Here is an 18508-nt window from a genome sequence, read left to right as displayed (position 1 = left end):
TCTGAGGCTGGTTCACATGCTACTGTTAAAGCTGTTTGGATGTCTTTCTGCTCCTGGCACTAAGGTGTTTTTTCAGATTCTTCATGATGTTGAAGTTTCTCTTGTTTATTTCTTACTGAGGACCTTCCCAAATGTATATTGTCTTATAATAAGCCAAAAGAGAACCAAGGAAACTGTTACAATTAACATGCAGCTGCAAAGCAGAGCCATTTAGTCTCTTCATTGTGGTTTGGTGGAGATCAGAGACTGGAGGCTTCAGTCTGGCTCTAAGTGAAGCAGCTGCATGACCAGCTGGAGACGAACACACTGTAAGAGGGCGGACACAGCACAGCTGAGATCCATCCACTCCCATATGAGTGAAACGCCTGCCTGCAACTTTGATAGTTGCTTTGTGTTTACATTTAGTTTAGGGGAGAAGAGATACAGAACTTGCCATGAGCGTCTTTGAGTTAGCACTGAGCAAAAAGATGCAAACAGGACCCCAAGATGCAAAAGATCTCATGGCTTTTATTAAGATATCTTGCTACCCCTTAGCTAAAAAGATGTAAAACAAGTTTATTTAAAACAATAGCTATACCTCTTCTCTTTGGTTTACTGGAAAAACTTGGCTGGCTGGTTTTTTAAATTACATTAACCTTAATTTAACTTATCTAGGACAGTTTCTTTGGTCTGATTTAGTAAAAATTGGGTAATAGTCTCTATTCCTATAAGAAAATGTGTCAACATTCTTATCTTTCCTTGCCCGATTAATTTCAAGACTGCACTCAAGCATCGTCTCCTTCAGGATACCTTTCTTATGTCTCCAGGTTGGGCTAATACCCCTCCTCTATGCACCTGTAATACCTTTGTTCTTTGTCTCTCTAGCCCTTACAACATCATAGTGAGATTATCTGTCTGTGGTATGTCTCCTCCATCATGTATAAATTCCTTGCTATTTGGGATCAAATTTCATTCCCCTTCCCCATTGCCTAGCATAGTACCTACACATAGTAGATATTCAGACGTTTGTCACACAAACTGAACTGTTGAGTTATGGGCTGTGCTGTCAAACTGTTAGCTTCAGATGCTATAGGACTTTCTTCTAGGGACAGAGTGTTCCTACACGATGTGAGAAAGCAGTCAATTTGCAGAATAAGGGAAGAGGAGAAAATATAGAAGTTCTCTTTTCCTAAGCTGGTGCATACAGGATAAACAAAGTTCTGTAATCATTTTGAAACCAAAACTCTCTTTTTGATAGCATCATCTTTTCAGGAGGGGAAAAGCTTACCACTTTTTCTGCTATATTGGAGAGAAAGCAGCTAATAACTTCTGTGTGAGCATAAAACAATTATACCCAACCTCCCGTAGAGACAATCTGCCAGAGCCAGCCGCCTCACCCTCCACATGGGCTTCATTTTCTTACCCCGGATTTCATAGACTCTCCCCCAAAGACCTTCATCTTGTTGCACTATTATGATGAATGTGTGAAGCTGGCTCTCACCCCCTGATTTACTAGCTATTACTGGAGGTGCTGTCAAAGAATCAGGCCCCAAATTTATCCTCCCATTTAAGTCCTCTCCTGGGCAGCACTGCTTGGTTCTGAGTAGTAGTCATCTAGTCTCCTCTTTCCCCACCTCCCACTGCCTTTGATTGTGAGGAAAGTGTAGGCCCTGTTGCAAACAAAGAGCAATGGTAGAAAGTTAGGCTGCAAATCATCTTCTAACACAGCTCTTTGTTTGTACTTGTTCTAGGCCTAGAGAGAAGCTCAGATATGTGAGTGCCTTCTATGTGCATGTGCTGTGAGAACTCCATCAGTTCTGGTCACAAACCCATTCTATGGCATTTCCTCAGTAGGCGGGGTCATGCCTGTTCCTTAGCAGTGTCTTTGGGAACTCCTCTCTATAATGAGATAGAGATTTATTGATTTCTGAACACAGGGGCCTTACCTACTTACTTGTCTACTCTTAACTACTCCTCTGAGTGTCTACATGGCCTTTAATGAGTTTTTTAGGTGTGTTTTATGATTTTTAAATTTGTCCCCACAGGGACTCTTATAGCTTTCCTCTTGTGAGGGTTTTTGTTGAGTAGAAGCTCTCTGAGTTTCTGACTTAGTAGATTGCCATTTAGTCAGTTTGGGGCTTTCATTTTGACTTGCATAATTCATGGCAGAAAAAAATAGGGCCAAAGGTGCATCGCATACCATTTGTAAATCAAATACCCATTTCAATAATAGATACTGATATTAGAACAGAATAATAGATTTTGTCAATAATAGATACTGTTGAGGTTGTGAGAAAATCTGACCCTTTAGCTTTGGAGCTCACTCCTTAATAAAGCTGATATTTAGGCTGCTGTTAATATTGAAAAAACAATATTTTTCCATAATATTTCTTTACTGGTGGAAAAAGTATATTACAATGGCATTTTAACTTTCTCTTCTCTCTTTTTTTTTTTTTTTTTTTTTTGGTAGTTTTTGGTTGCCCTGCGGCATATGGAGCTCCTGGGCCAGGGATCAGAGCGACTGCAGCTGCAGCAACACCAGATCTCTAACCCATTGTGCAGGGCCAGGGAACGAACCCAAGCCCCAGTGGCTCCCAAGAGGCCGCCAATCCCATTGCGCCACAGCGGGAGCTCCAACTTTTTCTCTTGTTAGTGTAAAAGATACCATTAACTTCACCTAAGCAGAATGGTTCAAAACTTTGAGCAGCTTTGTTTATCCTTTATTTATTTATTTATTTATTTTGGGTTTTTTTTGTCTTTTTAGGGCTGCACCTGAGGCACATGAAAGTTCCCAGGCTAGGGGTCAAATTGGTGCTACAGCTGCTAGCCTACGCCACAGCCACAGCAACAGCCGGATCCTTAACCCACAGACCAGGAATGGAACCCACATTCTCATGGATACTAGTTGGATTCGTTACCACTGAGTCACAATGGGGAATCCTACTCTTCATTTACTTTTTGAGTTAATAAACCACCCATTCTCCTTACCTTTACTAACTGAATTGCTACCCAGCTCCCCTGCGTCTTCGCTGACACCCAACCACTTTACCTCTCAAAGCTTCTTTCTCTAGCCAACCCCACCACCTGCCCCCACTATTCACACCTAGGCTTCTTAAACCACTTGTGCTAGCACTTCTCTGAAGGCAACAGAAGTCACAGCCGGAGCAGGGGAAAGCAGCCTGCTTTTTCAGAGCTGACAAGAAAGGCGAAGCTCTGTCACAGTGGGTGGGTGAGCAAACAGGACCCAGTAACGCCTTACTTATCTCAGTGGTTAGTGCCTGCAGGCTCAGAGTTGACAGCGCACTGTAATAAGATTCATCTCTGTTCACTTAACTGATGGGGGCTTTATGGTAAATGTTCGCTAACTTAATTACTTTGGCATACTCACTGATTGCCTTTCCTAAGGAGTTCTAAAAGATCCCCCTGGGATCCCCCTTTTCATGTCTTTTAATTTCACTCTTTACTTGGAGTATTTGAAAACCGGTATGTGATCCGTATGGCCACCATCCTCTTTCTCCTTTACGTGAACATCAGGACCATTTTTTTCTAGTATGGTGTCCATATGGCCCACCCTGGACCACTCAGAAATCTTAACAGCCTTCTTCTATTTTTGTCCACATGAGATCCCCATTCCTCCCTCTCTACCACTGAAGTGTATGCATAGCTCTTCTCATTTAGTTTTGGATCCATGTGGCTCTTTTTCTCTAACTAGTTTGGGATCCTCAGAAAATTTCCCTCTCTCCCCAGTCTAGCATGTGATCCACTAAATTAATTCCCTTCTATTTTTGAAGTGATAAGAAGCCTAAGTTAGTCAATTGCTTTTTTTTTTTTTTTTTGCCATCCTGCCCCCTCATGCTTAAAAGTTAGAAATGTCTTAAATAAATTGATTAATTGCACTAATGGGAATGAGGTGTAATTAAAATATTTCAGATTTTTGGCTCACGTCAGGTTTTTTTTTTAAAGTTCTCAAGTCATATTCAAGAGATTGGAATGTTCATTGTTAATTAAAAGTTGATGATTTCTTGGGGTTTTGAGCTGATCTCTACTGCCTCAGAAGTCCTCCTAGGTATGTATTAGGATTTTCTTGTATCCTGAAGTAGGGCAGAAAATCTATTAGACATTTTAACATGGCCCATTTTGTTCCTTTATATTCACTAGATGTTTCTGAGCATATAAAGGGGCCTTGCTTCTGCAGATAGGAAATCCAGGCCTAAACTACTAATTGCAAAGGCTCTCTAAGGTTTGCATTTTGTGGGCCCAGGAAGTCTGCCACTAGAGACAAAGTAAGGGAATCTCTAGCACAGAGTAATGGGATCTGAGCAGGAGGAGGCTAATCTTGTAGGTATTTTATTCTAGGAAAGTTTTAGAGCCTCTGTTCATTTATTGAGAGAAACCTTTGATGAAAAACATACATTTCTAAGGGGAGCGGATTAAATGATGTCTTTTATGGAAATGTAGATGGTCCATTTGACTTCTGTGGTTCCTTCATCTCCTGTGGTTCATTCTTCTCCATTTACATTCACTGTGATTATGGAGATAGTGAAAAAGGTCAGGCTAAGAGCTCAAGCAGGAAGGAATTGTTTTTCTCTCATGGCAGTGCTAGAGGAAATAATTTGGCCAAAGTATAAAGCCCCTGGCATCTTATTTGGCTTAAATCTATGGTTTGGGGCCACAGTAACTAGAAAGTAGTTCATCTTTCAAGCAAAGTAGCTATAACCAATTGCTTAATTTCTAGCAGGTGATGAGGTGGAAACATACATTGGGCAAAATCATGCATCAAGGTAGAAAGCTCAAACTGCCAAGATGCGTAGCCATGCACAGTTGCAAAAAATGAAACAACTGCCCCTCTGGCTGTGTACATTTCTTACACATTAACTCTTTCTTGTTTCTCTCCAGTTAATGAATTGTGAACTTTCATTTCTCCAATGCAGATCCTGGAAACATTCCAATAGGTGAATAACTTACCTGCTGTGGTACATGTGTTTCTCACCTAGAAATCAAGAGGAATACTGACTCAAGTCATTCTCCAAGTCAAAATGTGAGGGTTATTATGGTGTAGGATGGGACATTCTCTGTTCCATTCCCCTCAATCAATAGATTTGTATACACAAATAAATCAAGCTCTTATGGCCAATTTACAGACTTGGATCATTGAATAAAGCAAGCAACTAGATGCATTGGCCAGCAGCTGATCCTTCCTGATGGCTGTCAAAATGCCTTCTATAGTAAGGTTCCATTTTTTGTGTCTCTGATCCTGTAAAGAATGGCCACAGAAACAGCAGTATAGGGAAGGGGGTAATTGGCATAAAAGGGTTAAGACCTGATACATAAGAGATAAGTTAGAGGGACAACCCTAACAGGTCACTTGCTGAAGTTTTGACAAGATAGATAGTTTCAAAGTGAAAAGGTTGGAAGTTATTCTTATTTGAGGTTTTATTTTGTTTAATGTTAATCAGCAAAGTCTCTGAGGCTTGTAATGCACTGCTGTTAACAGGCATCAAGGGAAATTGCTTTTTTTGTTGTTGTTGTTGAATTGGATGGGCTGAAGATTCATTGACTCCATGAAGAAAGAAGCTTATTACTGCATGAAATGGGAGTATATGAGGCAATTCTGAAGGTGAAAAGAAATGTTAAATAACTCAACCTCAGATGGACCATTTTAACCACCACCACATACTGATGCCAGAAAGAAGTTACCGGAATCCGGGTTCTTATTCACATAGTCAAAGAATGAACTCTGCAAATGCACAGGCAGCAAGCAAGCAAAGTCTTTATTACAGGAAAGCAAATGGCTCCCAGGACAGCTGGGAGGGAGGAGAAGAGCCCCCAGCGCTCTATTGTCCTGTAGGGGTTTTTATCCCTTAAAGAGGGGTGTTACCAATGTGGGGTCCAGAAAGATGCGTTTTTCTCCCATTGGCCTTGTCCAGTTACCTCTATAAGTCCTTGTCCAGTAGGGGTTTTAGGGGTGGAATGTCCCATAAGTTTTATGATTTCTTTGTCCTTCTCTTTCCTTAGACTGAGTCACCCTTCCTCTCATTCCTTTTTTATCAGTTGAGGAGTGGGTTAGATATTAGGGTCCATGTTGGGAAAGGCGCATTTCCCATAGTAAACAAGGCCTGTGGGGATATTACTCTCTGGAGCCCTTAAACCACAAATGTTAATCAATAACCATATCAAAGAATGCATCAAAGGCTATGCTCCTACACTGACTTCCCGAGTTAGTATTCTGCCTCAATATCACAAGGCATACTTTCACTCTTTCTCAGAACCCCATCTTTTTTTTTTTTTTTTTTTTTATCTTTTTCTAGGGCCGCACCTTTGGCATATGGAGGTTCCCAGGCTAGGGGCTAATCGGAACTGTAGCCACTGGCCTATACCAGAGCCACAGCAACCCTGGGTCCGAGCCACTGAGCGAGGTCAGGGATCAAACCCGCAACCTCATGGTTCCTAGTCGGATTCATTAACCACTGAGCCATGACGGGAACTCCTCAGAAGCCCATCTTGAACCTGTATGTTTGTTTTCCCGGGTTGAAGCAGTTATGGACAGTCTTTATCTTTAATTGCAGTTATCTGAGAATATGCTCTGTAGTATAGATCACTGGAGTGTTCTTTGGGTTTAGGAAAATGGAAGCTACTTGAGGGAAAAATGTTTCCTTTAGGGCAAGTTATGGTCATAAAGGAAAATACAAAGGAAAGCTTCGGAAAGGATACCAACCAGATGACCTCTTGCCCAAGGTCACATGGCCTAGAAGTGGCAGAATCAGGATTTTAACTCAGTTCTACTGCCTCTAAAGTCTTGCTTTTTACATTACATATATCACCTTGTTCAAGGAGGCAACGGTGTTGTGAGGTTTTTTGTTTGTTTGTTTGTTTTACTTTTTAGGGCCACACCTATGGCACATGGAAGTTCTCAGGCTAGGGGTCCAATCAGAGCTACAGCTGCCGGCCTACAGCAACGTGGGATCCAAGCGGAGTCTGTGACCTACACCACAGCTCACAGCAATGCTCTATCCTTAACCCACTGAGGGAGGCCAGGGATCGAACCAGCATCCTCATGGGTACCAGTCAGAATCCTTTCCACTGAGCCACTACAGGAACTCCCAACGGTGTTTTAACTAGGCCTTTCAGTTAAGAGAAAAAGAAGACTTTGACTTTTTAGTGATGAAGAAAAATAGCATTCCGTGTGAAGAAAACCATGTAAATAAGAACTTGATATCCTGATGTACATGCTTAACAGGCATTTGAGAATACAGGGCTATAGCTGTTACGAGGTTGGGCTTGAAATCCAAATATATTTTTATCAGTGGTTAATATAAATCTAGTAGTTATAGGAATAATTTTCGGGTGAAACTTTTAAGAATCTTCGTAGTGTGTACCATGTTGAATATACCAGTTATTTTGGTTTCCTCAGAAAATTTGCTTGTAAACAACCTTTGTCTGTTTTTCTCCTTTCTGCCTGGGGATTTACGTAGCAGCTTTTGGAGACAGTCTGCTTTCTTCAAATATCTCAATAAGGAAACAATCACCATGTTCTGAGCTTCTGTGTGAAACTATTATTTATTTATTTTTTTTATTAAAGACCCTTAGAGGCTTCTGTCTGTGGGAGATAGCTGGGATTTTGAGAAATTGCATCTTAGGGTTTGTTTTAGATTCACATTGGATATGAGGAAGAATCCACATTCTCTTAAGCTACACTGCCTGCATTGTTAAGGTAATATTTCAATGCATTTCCTGGGTAAGGTGGACATTAACAATGTGTCTCAGCCATCATTCACCCAGCACTGGGAAAAAGAAAGCCACTTTGCAGAGTCATGAGTCAGAATAAGTTAAAAATGGACCAAGAAGTCCCCAGCCAGTTTGTAGCTCAGCCTTGGTGTTCCATCTGTCCACTTCATTTTGCTTCAGTTTATATAAGTGACCCCTGTCTTCAGCAGTCAGAAGTTGACAGTTGCATTGGAGGGTGGCCCAGATTCTTGCCCTTAAAGGTGCTTTGGTGGCAGAGCCATCCCTTACTGTTGACTGGCTTTAGCAATTTCCCTTTCTATGACATTGCCTATTTCTTCTTCCTTTCCTTTTTTGGGACTTTCCGGTTCAGTAGCATTAGGAGACCCAGTACCAGAGTATAACACACTACCCCCACACCTCTCCCCCTACCCTCAAACAAACAAACAAAACTTAGGCTTACTTATAGAAGGTATTACTTTACTTTTAATAAGAGATGCCAGAAAGCTTTTCCCTAGCCTCCTGTTATGACTTAAAAGGGAGAGAAAGCTTTGCTGTCTTCAGTGACAACTTTTGTTCCTCCTTTGGGGTACAGCTGTTCATGGCTGAGTCATCTTTTCTTCTGGGATATTTTTATTGTTATTTTTGTACTTTTGGAGAATAGTTGGTGATCATGTACCTCCTTGTGGTGAGACTGGACAAAAACCTTATTAGACTTTAATTTATTCAGTTTTAAAAATTGATTTTCTTAGTATTCCAGGCATTTTGCTAAAGACTTGGGAATATATTGGTGAGCAAAATTAATTTGGTCCCTGCTCTCATGGAGCATTTAGTTCTAGTTTGAGGAAAGCTAGGGGTTTGGTAAGAAATTATATTTCCTTTCTTCGCTAAATTCTTCCACCAGATGCCTCTCCTTTCCTTTGGGCCTTATTTCTTCAAATCTTCCTATTTCTTAGATGAATGGCTCTCTCTGAGTAATGTGGGCAGCTCTAGCTATTCTCAGAAAAAGAAAAAGTGGTGGAGTTCCCATTGTGGCTCAGCAGAAATGAACCTGACTATTATCTGTGAGGATGTGGGTTCGATCCCTGACCTCGATCAGTGGTTAAAGGATCCGGTATTGCCAGGAGCTGCGGTGCAGGTCACAGATGTGGCTTGGATCTGGCTGGGATCTCAGATTCAACCCCTAGCCTGGGACCTCCATATGCTGTAGGTGCAGCCCTTAAAAAAAAAAGAAAACAGGAGGTCAAGATCGTTGAAACCTTCCTCTCCCACGTTTCTACCCCAAACATTTTATTCCGAGGAGTTCTATGTTCATCAGCCAAAAGCTGACATCATTTGCCAAATGCAGACTTTTTTTTTAGGGCCACACTTGCGGCATATGGAAATTCCCAGGCAGGAGGGTCTAATCAGAGCTCCGGCTGCTGGCCTGCACCACAGCCACAGTAATGCCAGCTCCGAGCCTTGTCTGCAACATACACCACAGCTCATGGCAAGGCCGGATCCTTAACCCATTGAGCAAGGCCAGGGATCAAGCCCACTTCCTCATGGATATTAGCTGGGTTCACTACCACTGAGCTGCAATGGGAACTTCTAAATGCAGACTTTTTTTTTTTTAATGATTTTTATTTTTTCCATCATAGCTGGTTTACAGTGTTCTGTTAATTTTCTACTGTACAGCAAGGTGACCCAGTCACACATACGTGTATACATTCTTTTTCTGACATTATCCTGCTCCATCATAAGTGACTAGATATAGTTCCCAGTGCTATACAGCAGGATCTTATTGCTTATCTATTCTAAAAGCAGTAGTTTGCATCTATTAACCCCAAACTCCCAGGCCATAACACTCCCTCCCCTCCCCCTTGGCAGCTACAAGTCTGTTTTCCATGTCCCTGAGTATGTTTCCTTTCTGTAGGTAGTTTCATTTGTGCAGTATATTAGATTCCATATATAAGTGATATTATATGGTATTTGTCTTTCTCTTTCTGACTTCACTTAGAGAGTCTCATTCCATCCATGTTGCTGCAAATGTCGTTATTTAGTTTTTTATGGATGAGTAGTATTCCGTTGTGTATATATACCACATCTTCTTAATCCATTCATCTGTCAATGGACATTTAGGTTGTTTCCATGTCTTGGCTATTGTGCATAGTGCTGCAGTGAACATAACAAGTGCATATGTATTTTTCAAGGAAAGTTTTGTCTGGATATGTGCCCAGGAGTGGGATTCCTGAGTCATATGGTAGTTCTATGTATAGTTTTCTAAGGTACCTTCATACTGTTTTCCATAGTGGTTGTACCAATTTACATTTCCACCAACAGTGCAGGAGGTTTCCCTTTTCTCCACACCCTTTCCAGAATTTGTTATTTGTGAACTTATTAATGATGGCCATTCTGACTGGTGTGAGGTGGTACCTCATTGTAGTTTTGATTTGCATTTCTCTAATAATCAGTGATGTTGAGCATTTTTTCATGTGCTTGTTGGCCATCTGTATATCTTCTTTGGCGAAATGTCTGTTCAGGTCTTTTGCCCATTTTTTTCATTGGGTTGTTGGCTTTTTTGCTGTTGAGTTGTCTAAGTTGTTTGTATATTTTAGATATTAAGCCCTTATCAGTTGCGTTGTTTGAAGCTGTTTTCTCCCATTCTGTAAGCTTTCTTTCTTTCTTTCCTTTTTTCTTTCTTTCTTTTTATGGTTTCCTTAGCTGTGCAAGAGCTTGTCGATTTGATTAGGTCCCATTGGTTTATTTTTGTTGTTATTTCTATTGCTTTGGGAGACTGACCTGAGCAAACATTCATAAGGTTGATGTCAGAGAATGTTTTGCCTATGTTCTCTTCTAGGAGTTTGATGGTATCTTGTCTTATGTTTAGGTCTTTAAGCCATTTTGAGTTTATTTTTGTGCATGGTGTGAGGGTGTGTTCCAGTTTCATTGATTTACATGTGGCTGTCCAGTTTTCCCAGCACTACTTGCTAAAGAGACTGTTTTTTTCCCCATTTTATATTCTTGCTTCCGTTGTCGAAGATTAATTGACTGTAGGTGTCTAGGTTTTTTTCTTGATTCTCTATTCTGTTCCTTTGGTCTGTATGTCTGTTTTGGTACCAGTACTACATTGTCTTGATTACTGTGGCTTTGTAATATTGCCTGAAGTCTAGGAGAGTTATGCCTCCTGCTTGGTTTTTGTTCCTCAGGATCCCTTTTGCCATTCTGAGTCTTTTGCAGTTCCATGTAAATTTTTGGATTGTTTGTTCTAGTTCTGTGAAAAATGTCATGGGTAATTTGATAGGGATTGCATTGACTCTGTAGATTTCTTTGGGTAGTATGGCCATTTTTACAATATTAATTTTTCCAACCCAGGAGTACTGAATATCTTTCTCTTTCTTTGAATCATCTTTAATTTCCTTGATTAATGTTTTATAGTTCTCAGCACACAAGTCTTTCACTTCCTTGGTCAGGTTTATTCCCGATATTTAATTTTTTGGGGTGCAATTTTTAAAGGTATTTTATTTTTATATTCTTTTTCTAATATTTCATCATTAGTGTATAGAAATGCAACTGATTTCTGAATGTTAATCTTGTATCCTGCTGCTTTGCTGAATTCGTTGATCAGCAAATGCAGACTTTTAATCTAAAGATATCATTCTTGTTACCAGGAGTTGAGCTTTTCTTATTTCCAAGCAAGGTTGGCCCTCCCTGCACACATGGCTTTCAGTGCCAGTGCCCATATCTCTGCTACTTCTTGTGGTACTGCCCCATACAAGCTTCTCCACAAGCTCCTTGGATTATCTGCTGAAACTTACAAAATAGTCACCCAATAAGCTCCTTTCCTCCTGCCACCAACATCTCTAGCATATACAAGCTCTAAGAAAGTTATTTTGGTGAGTGAAACACTATAGGATCTGTGAATTCTGTGTGGAATTGTTACTGAGGTAAGCAGCTTACTCAAGAAGTACTGCAGTCGAGGAGGCCTGAATCTTTTTTTTTTTTTTTAATTTTAGTCACATATGTTACAATTCACCCATTTAATGTGTATAATTCACTGTTTTTTTAATATATTCAAAAAGTTACACAACTGTCACCACAATGTAATTTTAGACTGTTTTGTCCCCACCAGTGGTACTCCATACCCATTACCAGTCAATCTCCATTCCTCCTCTAACCCTTCCTTCAGTATCAAGCAACCACTAATTTATTTTCTATCTCTATAAATTTGCCTATTCTGAACCTTTCTATAAATGGAATTGTACAATGGAATTTACAGTGTGTGGCCTTTTGTGTCTGGCTTCTTTCATGTAACATAGTATTTTCAAGGTTCATTTGTATGATAGCACTTATCAGTCAGTACTTCATTCTTTTTTATGCTTGAGCAGTCTTCTACTATAGCTATACCACATTTTATTCATTCTTCAGTTGATGGACATTTGGGTTGTTTCACTTTTCGGCTATTATAAATAATGCTTTTATGAACATTTGTGTACAAGTTTTTGTGAAAACGTAATGTGAAAGAATGTTTTCATTCTTTCATTTCCAGGTCATATGGCAACTCTGTGTATTAACATTTGAGGAATTGCCAAACCACTTTCCAAAGTAGCTGTCCTATTTTACAGTCCTACCAGCAATATATGAGAGTTCTAATTTCTTCATGTCCTTGCCAACACTTGTTAACTGTCTTTTTGAGAATTGCTGTCCTACTGGATGTGAAGTGGTATTGCATTGGAGTTTCTCATCGAATGTATGATTTGCAAGTATTTTCTCCTATTTTATGGACTGTCCTTTAATTTTCTTGATAGTATCATCTGCAACACAAATTTTTTTTAACTTGACCTACTTTTTCTATGTCACTTGTGCTTTTGGTATCCTAAGAAATCATTGCCTAACCCAAGGTCATGAAGATTTACTGTCATGTTCTTCTAAGAATTTTATAGTTTTTAGATCTTTCATTAAATCCTTGATCCACTTTGAGATAATTTTTGTGTATCTTGTGAGGTAGAAGTTCAACTTCATTCTTTTGCATATAGATACTCAGTTGTCCCAGGGTTGTTATTTGAAAAGATTATCCTTTTTTCACTTAGTTGTTTTGCCGCCTTTGTTAAAGGGAAGCCTTAATCTATTTGTATTAAACAGCTGTTTTCTCATTCACTGCCCACTCACACCTTTTCTTCCTATCCCTCCTCTTCTTTTTTTTTAGGCCACACCCCATGGTATGCAGAAGTTCCCGACCAGGGATCAAACCCAAGCCGCTGCAGTGACAGAGCTAGTTACTTGGCCCACTAAGCCACACGGGAACTCCCTTCCTGTACCTTTTAAATCCCCTTTTCCAAAATAGTTTTTAGCAAATCTGACTAAGAACCGTGAGGTTGAGGGTTCGATCCCTGGCCCCACTCAGTGGAGTGGGGATCCAGCGTTGCTGTGAGCTGTGGTGTAGGTCGCAGACGCAGCTCAGATCCTGCATTGCTGTGGCTCTGGCATATAGGCTGGCAGCTGTAGCTCCAATTTGACCCCTAGCCTGGGAACCTCCATATGCTGCTGGTTTGGCCCTAAAAGAAAAAAAAAAAAAATGCTTTTTAGCATGAAAGCTTCCTAATCTCAAGATGTAAATAAAAGGGAAAATACACCTATCTTTCTTTGCCATGTATGGTGCTGCCCATCCTGTTTTCCTTTCAGGCATTGTCTCTGGTGTGTGTGTGTGTGTGTGTGTGTGTGTGTGTGTGTGTGTGTGTGGTGTGTGTGTGTGTGTGTGTGTGTGTTCTCTGTGGCACAGGCTACTTAAAACCCCCTGCAAGATCTTTATTAAAGTCTGTGTTTCTCATCTAGTAAAGGCCAAAGGACCAGGTCCACACTGCCTGAGAAGTTGATAACCCATGTGGCTATATTTGTGACATTTGTGGTTAGAACTTTGTAGCATAGGAACCTCAAAATGATCCTCTTATAGGAGAGAAGGATGCAATAACTGCATTGTAAAGGGTATAAAAAGAGAAAGTCACCTGCAGAATGCGAAGCTGACTTTATCCACTCTACTACTTTATTAAGACTGACTCTGGCTTGGGATCTCCTTTGGCCAAATGCCAGGGTCTCTTGGCGAGTAGAACATCCACATATTTGTCTTCTCAGCTACCATGACAAAATACCACAGACTAGACAACTTAAAAAACAGAAATTTATTTTCTCACAGTTCAGAGACCGGCAGTCCCAGATCAGGATCCAGCAGGGATAGTTTCTGGGATGACTTTATTCCTGTCTTGCAGACAGCTGCCTTCTGTCTGTGTCCTCACATGATGGAGAGATCGAGACCGAGTGAGCTCTGTCATCTCTTCTTATAAGAACCCTAATCCTTTTGGTTCAGTGCGCCACCCTTATGACTTTATTTGACTAACTTTAGTTTCTTCCACAAAGGCTCTCTCTACAAATACAATTATATTAGAAGTTAGTGTTTCAGCATATGGTTTGGCAGGGTGGGAGGCAAATATTCAGTACATAACAATTCAGTACAAACCTAGTGGGGGTGCCATAATAAAGCCTATCCTAGTCTCCTGCTCCTGCAAGTCTTCTTTCCTTGGTCTTTTCAGTTACTTTCTTTCCTTACTGAGCTTCAGCTTCTACCAGGCTAGTCAGAGTGCTTCTTGCAGTACTCACCTTCTATGAGCCTGCCCTTTTTGGATAGAATGCATAGGGAGACAGTTTAACTTACACATTGCTCATTCATCTTCTCATACTAAAATATTGCCCTTTCTTTTGTGGAACCTTCAAAATTAGACTTCAGCACTGGACAGTTGCTGGGTTTTGATCAGTGAAAATGCAAGGGCTACTGTTAGAATCTTTTAGTAGATCCCTTCCCCATCTCTCAGTTGCTCAGAAGAGATGGTGGTAAATCCTTTTGGAGGTGATATCAGTAGGAAGGAAAGCCTAAAGAGAAGAGAGTGAGTCCTTCATCCGTAATTCTGGTATCTCGTCTTTCTCCCACTGACAGCTAGTCAGGAATAAGTTTAATTCTAGGACCACTGCCAGTGGGGCAGAGTAGAATCACAACCCAAGTGAGCCTTGGTAGCCTCCAAAATTCTGGGAGAAGGAGAAGCTAACTATTTCAGTCACTGCAAAGCTATATCACTCAGGGTAGGCTGAATTAGCCTGGTTTTGGTGTTTTGTCCTCTCTTGGCTGTCTCAGCACATATTTCCATTTCAGCACTATGATGTCCTGAGAAATTAAATAGGAAACTTCCATACCCTCTCTGAAACACCTTGCTAAAGAGCCTGGAGGGAGAGCAGACAGTGTCAGACAATTTTCCTTACCGCCTAGGCCTAGTGCTCTACACCTGGCATCTCTGGATAATCAGATTAGTACTTAACATTTTACAGGTAACAGTCCAAATAAACAGCAAGAAAAGTAAAGCAAAGGAACTTTGTCCTTCGTGGATACCGAGTTAAAGTTTATTAACAGGATTTATACTGTTCTACCTCTCTTAGGTTTCCTAAGAGTCCCTCAGCTTGCCTGGTGGGAGACCTTCATCACTTGCTGAGGTCTGAAAGCTCTGAAATGAGAATGTCACAGGGCAGGTTGGAGGGTAATTTTATCTCTACTCCAAATACAAATTCCTAGAGTTCCCATCGTGGCTTAGTGGTTAACAAACCCGACTAGGAACCATGAGGTTGTGGGTTCGATCCCCGGCCTTGCTCAGTGCGTTAAGGATCTGGCATTGCCGTGAGCTGTATCTGTAGGTCGCAGACATGGCTCGGATCCCACATTTCTGTGGCTCTGGTGTAGGCCGGCAGCTACAGCTCAGATTGGACCCCCAGCCTGGGAACCTCTAGGTGCAACCCTAGAAAAGACAAAAAAAAAAAAAAAAAAAAAGACAAATACAAATTCCTAGGGTGGCAAATCTGTCATACCTTTAGGATGAGTTTGCCCAAACAATATCAGCATATACGTCCTGCAGAATCAAGCAATCAAGCACAGGGTATCCATAGACCCAGCTGACACTTGGCAGGTATAATGGTGAGAAGGGGGGGGATTTGGGGATATTTTTTGAAGATAGTACTTTCCAGGTTTTTCCTTTCTTTTCCCCATTCCCTCTCCTGTTTCTTGATCCTAGTTGCCCCTTCCCCACCACTGTTTTTCCTTCTTTTTCTTTCTCCTTTCTCTCTTTTCTTACTTCCTTGCTTTCTTTCTTGGCAAGAAAATTCCTCAGATAGAAAGGGAGTAGAATTACAGCATCCCAATCTGTTCCATCCCCAGGGATTACTTCCTTCATTTTTCAAACCTCACCAGCTTCTCTGGATTGCCAGCTGGGCCCCAGTGGCTGCTACCATCCCATTAAGACAGGCATTAGGGTTCTTTAGAGTTCTCCCATCTCCAAACCTAGCAAACCAAACAGCAGCAACAACAAAAAAAAAAAACCAAAAAACCAGCAACCCGGAGTTCCCGTCGCGTGGCTCATGGGTAACAAACCTGACTAGTGTTCATGAGGATTCTGGGTCAATCACTGGCCTTTCTCAGTGGGTTAAGAATCCAGTGTTGCCAGGAGCTGTGGTGTAGGTTGCAGACATGGCTTGGATCTGGCATTGCTGTGGCTGTGGCATAGGCCAGCAGCTGTAGCTTCAATTCAGCCCCTAGCGTGGGAACTTCCATATGCTGCAGGTTTGGTCCTAAAAAGACAAAAAACAAAACAAAACAAACAAACAAAAAAAGCCAACCCAAAACAAGCAAAAACAATCCTAGTTCAGTTGTCAGGATTTTTTAAAAATACTTTTCAAAAAAATTTTTACTAAAAAATTTAAGGAAAAAACCCCTATAAAACCATGAAATAGCTGTATTTACAGAGTGCAGATTATTTTACCCAGAATAACTGAGGTCTAATAATAGATTGATTTTGGTTATTGTATTATATTTCCTTCAATCCCATCACTCTTGAATACTAGACCCTATAACTCAAACTCTGTACTAAGTTAGTACTGCTGCTAGATTTAGTGAGATTCTTAGTTCCCTAAACCTGCTTCTCCTATCTTCTCATTAGATTTAGGCTCCTGGTTTTCTTTTCTGCTCTTTGACTGTTGTCATCCCTGCCAAAACCCTTAAAGTGTGGCTTCTGAGTGAGAAAAATATTTGATCCCAATATGTCACAATGGATATTTCAGACTTTTTTTTTCTGTCTTTTGTCCTTTTAGAGCCACGTAGCATATGGAGGTTCCCAGGCTAGGGGTCTAATCAGAGCTGTTGTTGCTGCCGGCCTACACCAGAGCCACAGCAATGCTAGATCCAAGCTGCAGCTGCAACCTGCACCACAGCTCACAGCAACACCAGATCCCCAACCCACTAAGCAAAGCCGGGGGTCGAACCCGCAACCTCCTGGTTCCTAGTCGGTTTGTTTTCTGCTGCGCCACGACGGGAATGCTGACGTTTCAGATTTAGACCAAGCCACAACCTTAACTTGCAGATGACACCTCTGCCCTTCTTGGTAGTCTTTGGAAAAATTAACAAAACTCACCTCTTGCTCCTGACCCATTTCTGTCCTATTTGATTTATTCATTCATTTAATATTTATTATTGAGCACCAGCTGTGTGCCAGGCATTGTGCTAGATGGTTGACATTGCTTTATTATATAAATACTGCAAGAATCCCTTTAAGATTTAGTTCACTTTTTTTTCTTTTTTTTTTAAACAGATGCTTAAACCAGAGGCGAGGCCAGGGATTGACCCTGCATCCTCAGGTGGACAATTTTTTTTTTTTTTTTTTTTTGGCTGCAACTGTGACATGTGGAAGTTCCCAGGCCAGGGATCAAACTTGCACCACAGCAGTGACGCCAGATCCTTAACCTGATACACCACAAGGAAGCTCCTCAACAAACATTGGGAGTTCCTGTCCTGGCTCAGTGGAACTGAATCTGACTAGGATCTATGAGGATGCATTTTTGATCCCTGGCCTCACTCATTGGCTTAAAGATCTTGCATTGCTATGAGCTGTGAACAAGTGGTCAAGCTAGGATTCCAAACCATGATTTTTTTTTTTTTTAAAGTTTCTGGTTTATACTTCTATTACCTGTGTTAGATTAAATAGTAAATAATTCTTTACTATTAGTAAGTTATATGTTAAAAGAATACATTGGTTTCTATTATGCTATCATACACACACATTTTAATAAACCTTTTATTTTAAAATAATTTTAGAATTACAGAAAAAGTGCAGAGATAATACACAGAGTTTCTGTATGCCCCTCAGCCTAGTTTCCCCATTTTACATTACCATGTATATGGTACAGTTATCAACACTAGGACACTGGCAATGATACATTGCTAACTAAACTCGATATTTTATTTAGATTTCATCAGTTTATCCATTAAGGTCCTCTTCCTCTTCCAGGAGCCGCTTCACAGTATCACATTGCATTTAGTTGTCATGTCTTCCCAGTGGCTTCTGGTCTGTGACAATTTCTTGAGTTTTGTTTTCCATGACTTTGACAGTCTCAAGGAGTACCAGCTAGCCATTTGTAGAATGTCCCCATTGTGGACTTGGCTGATATTTTTCTCATGATTAGACTGAGATTATAGGTTTTTGAAAGTATATAATAGGAGTTCCATGGTGGCTCAGCAGGATAAGAATCCAGCGTTGTCATGCTGAGACATGGGTTCGATCCCCGGCCTAGGAATCTCCGCATGCTGTAGGCGTGGCCAAAAAAAAAAAAAAAAAAAGGAAAGAAAGCAAAAGAAAAGAAAGTATAAGAAAGTAGGTAACAGAAGTAAAGTGCCCTCCTCATCAGATAATACCGGGGATTTCATGGCAGCCACATGACATCACTGACAATATTCACCTTCATCACT

At 40.7% G+C, this 18508-nt stretch overlaps 1 protein-coding gene across 3 annotated transcripts in view; it reads left to right on the top strand.

The window, feature by feature from the left end:
• C14H10orf76 (chromosome 14 C10orf76 homolog) overlaps positions 1 to 18508 on the top strand; it is a 195711-nt gene that overhangs the window by 128953 nt on the left and 48250 nt on the right. The window lies entirely within an intron of this gene.

This window comes from Sus scrofa, chromosome 14 (assembly GCF_000003025.6).
Source record: "Sus scrofa isolate TJ Tabasco breed Duroc chromosome 14, Sscrofa11.1, whole genome shotgun sequence".
Classification (NCBI taxonomy): domain Eukaryota; kingdom Metazoa; phylum Chordata; class Mammalia; order Artiodactyla; family Suidae; genus Sus; species Sus scrofa.
The sequence above is the reverse complement of the archived record's forward strand: the minus strand, read 5'-3'. Positions and strand labels throughout refer to the sequence as shown.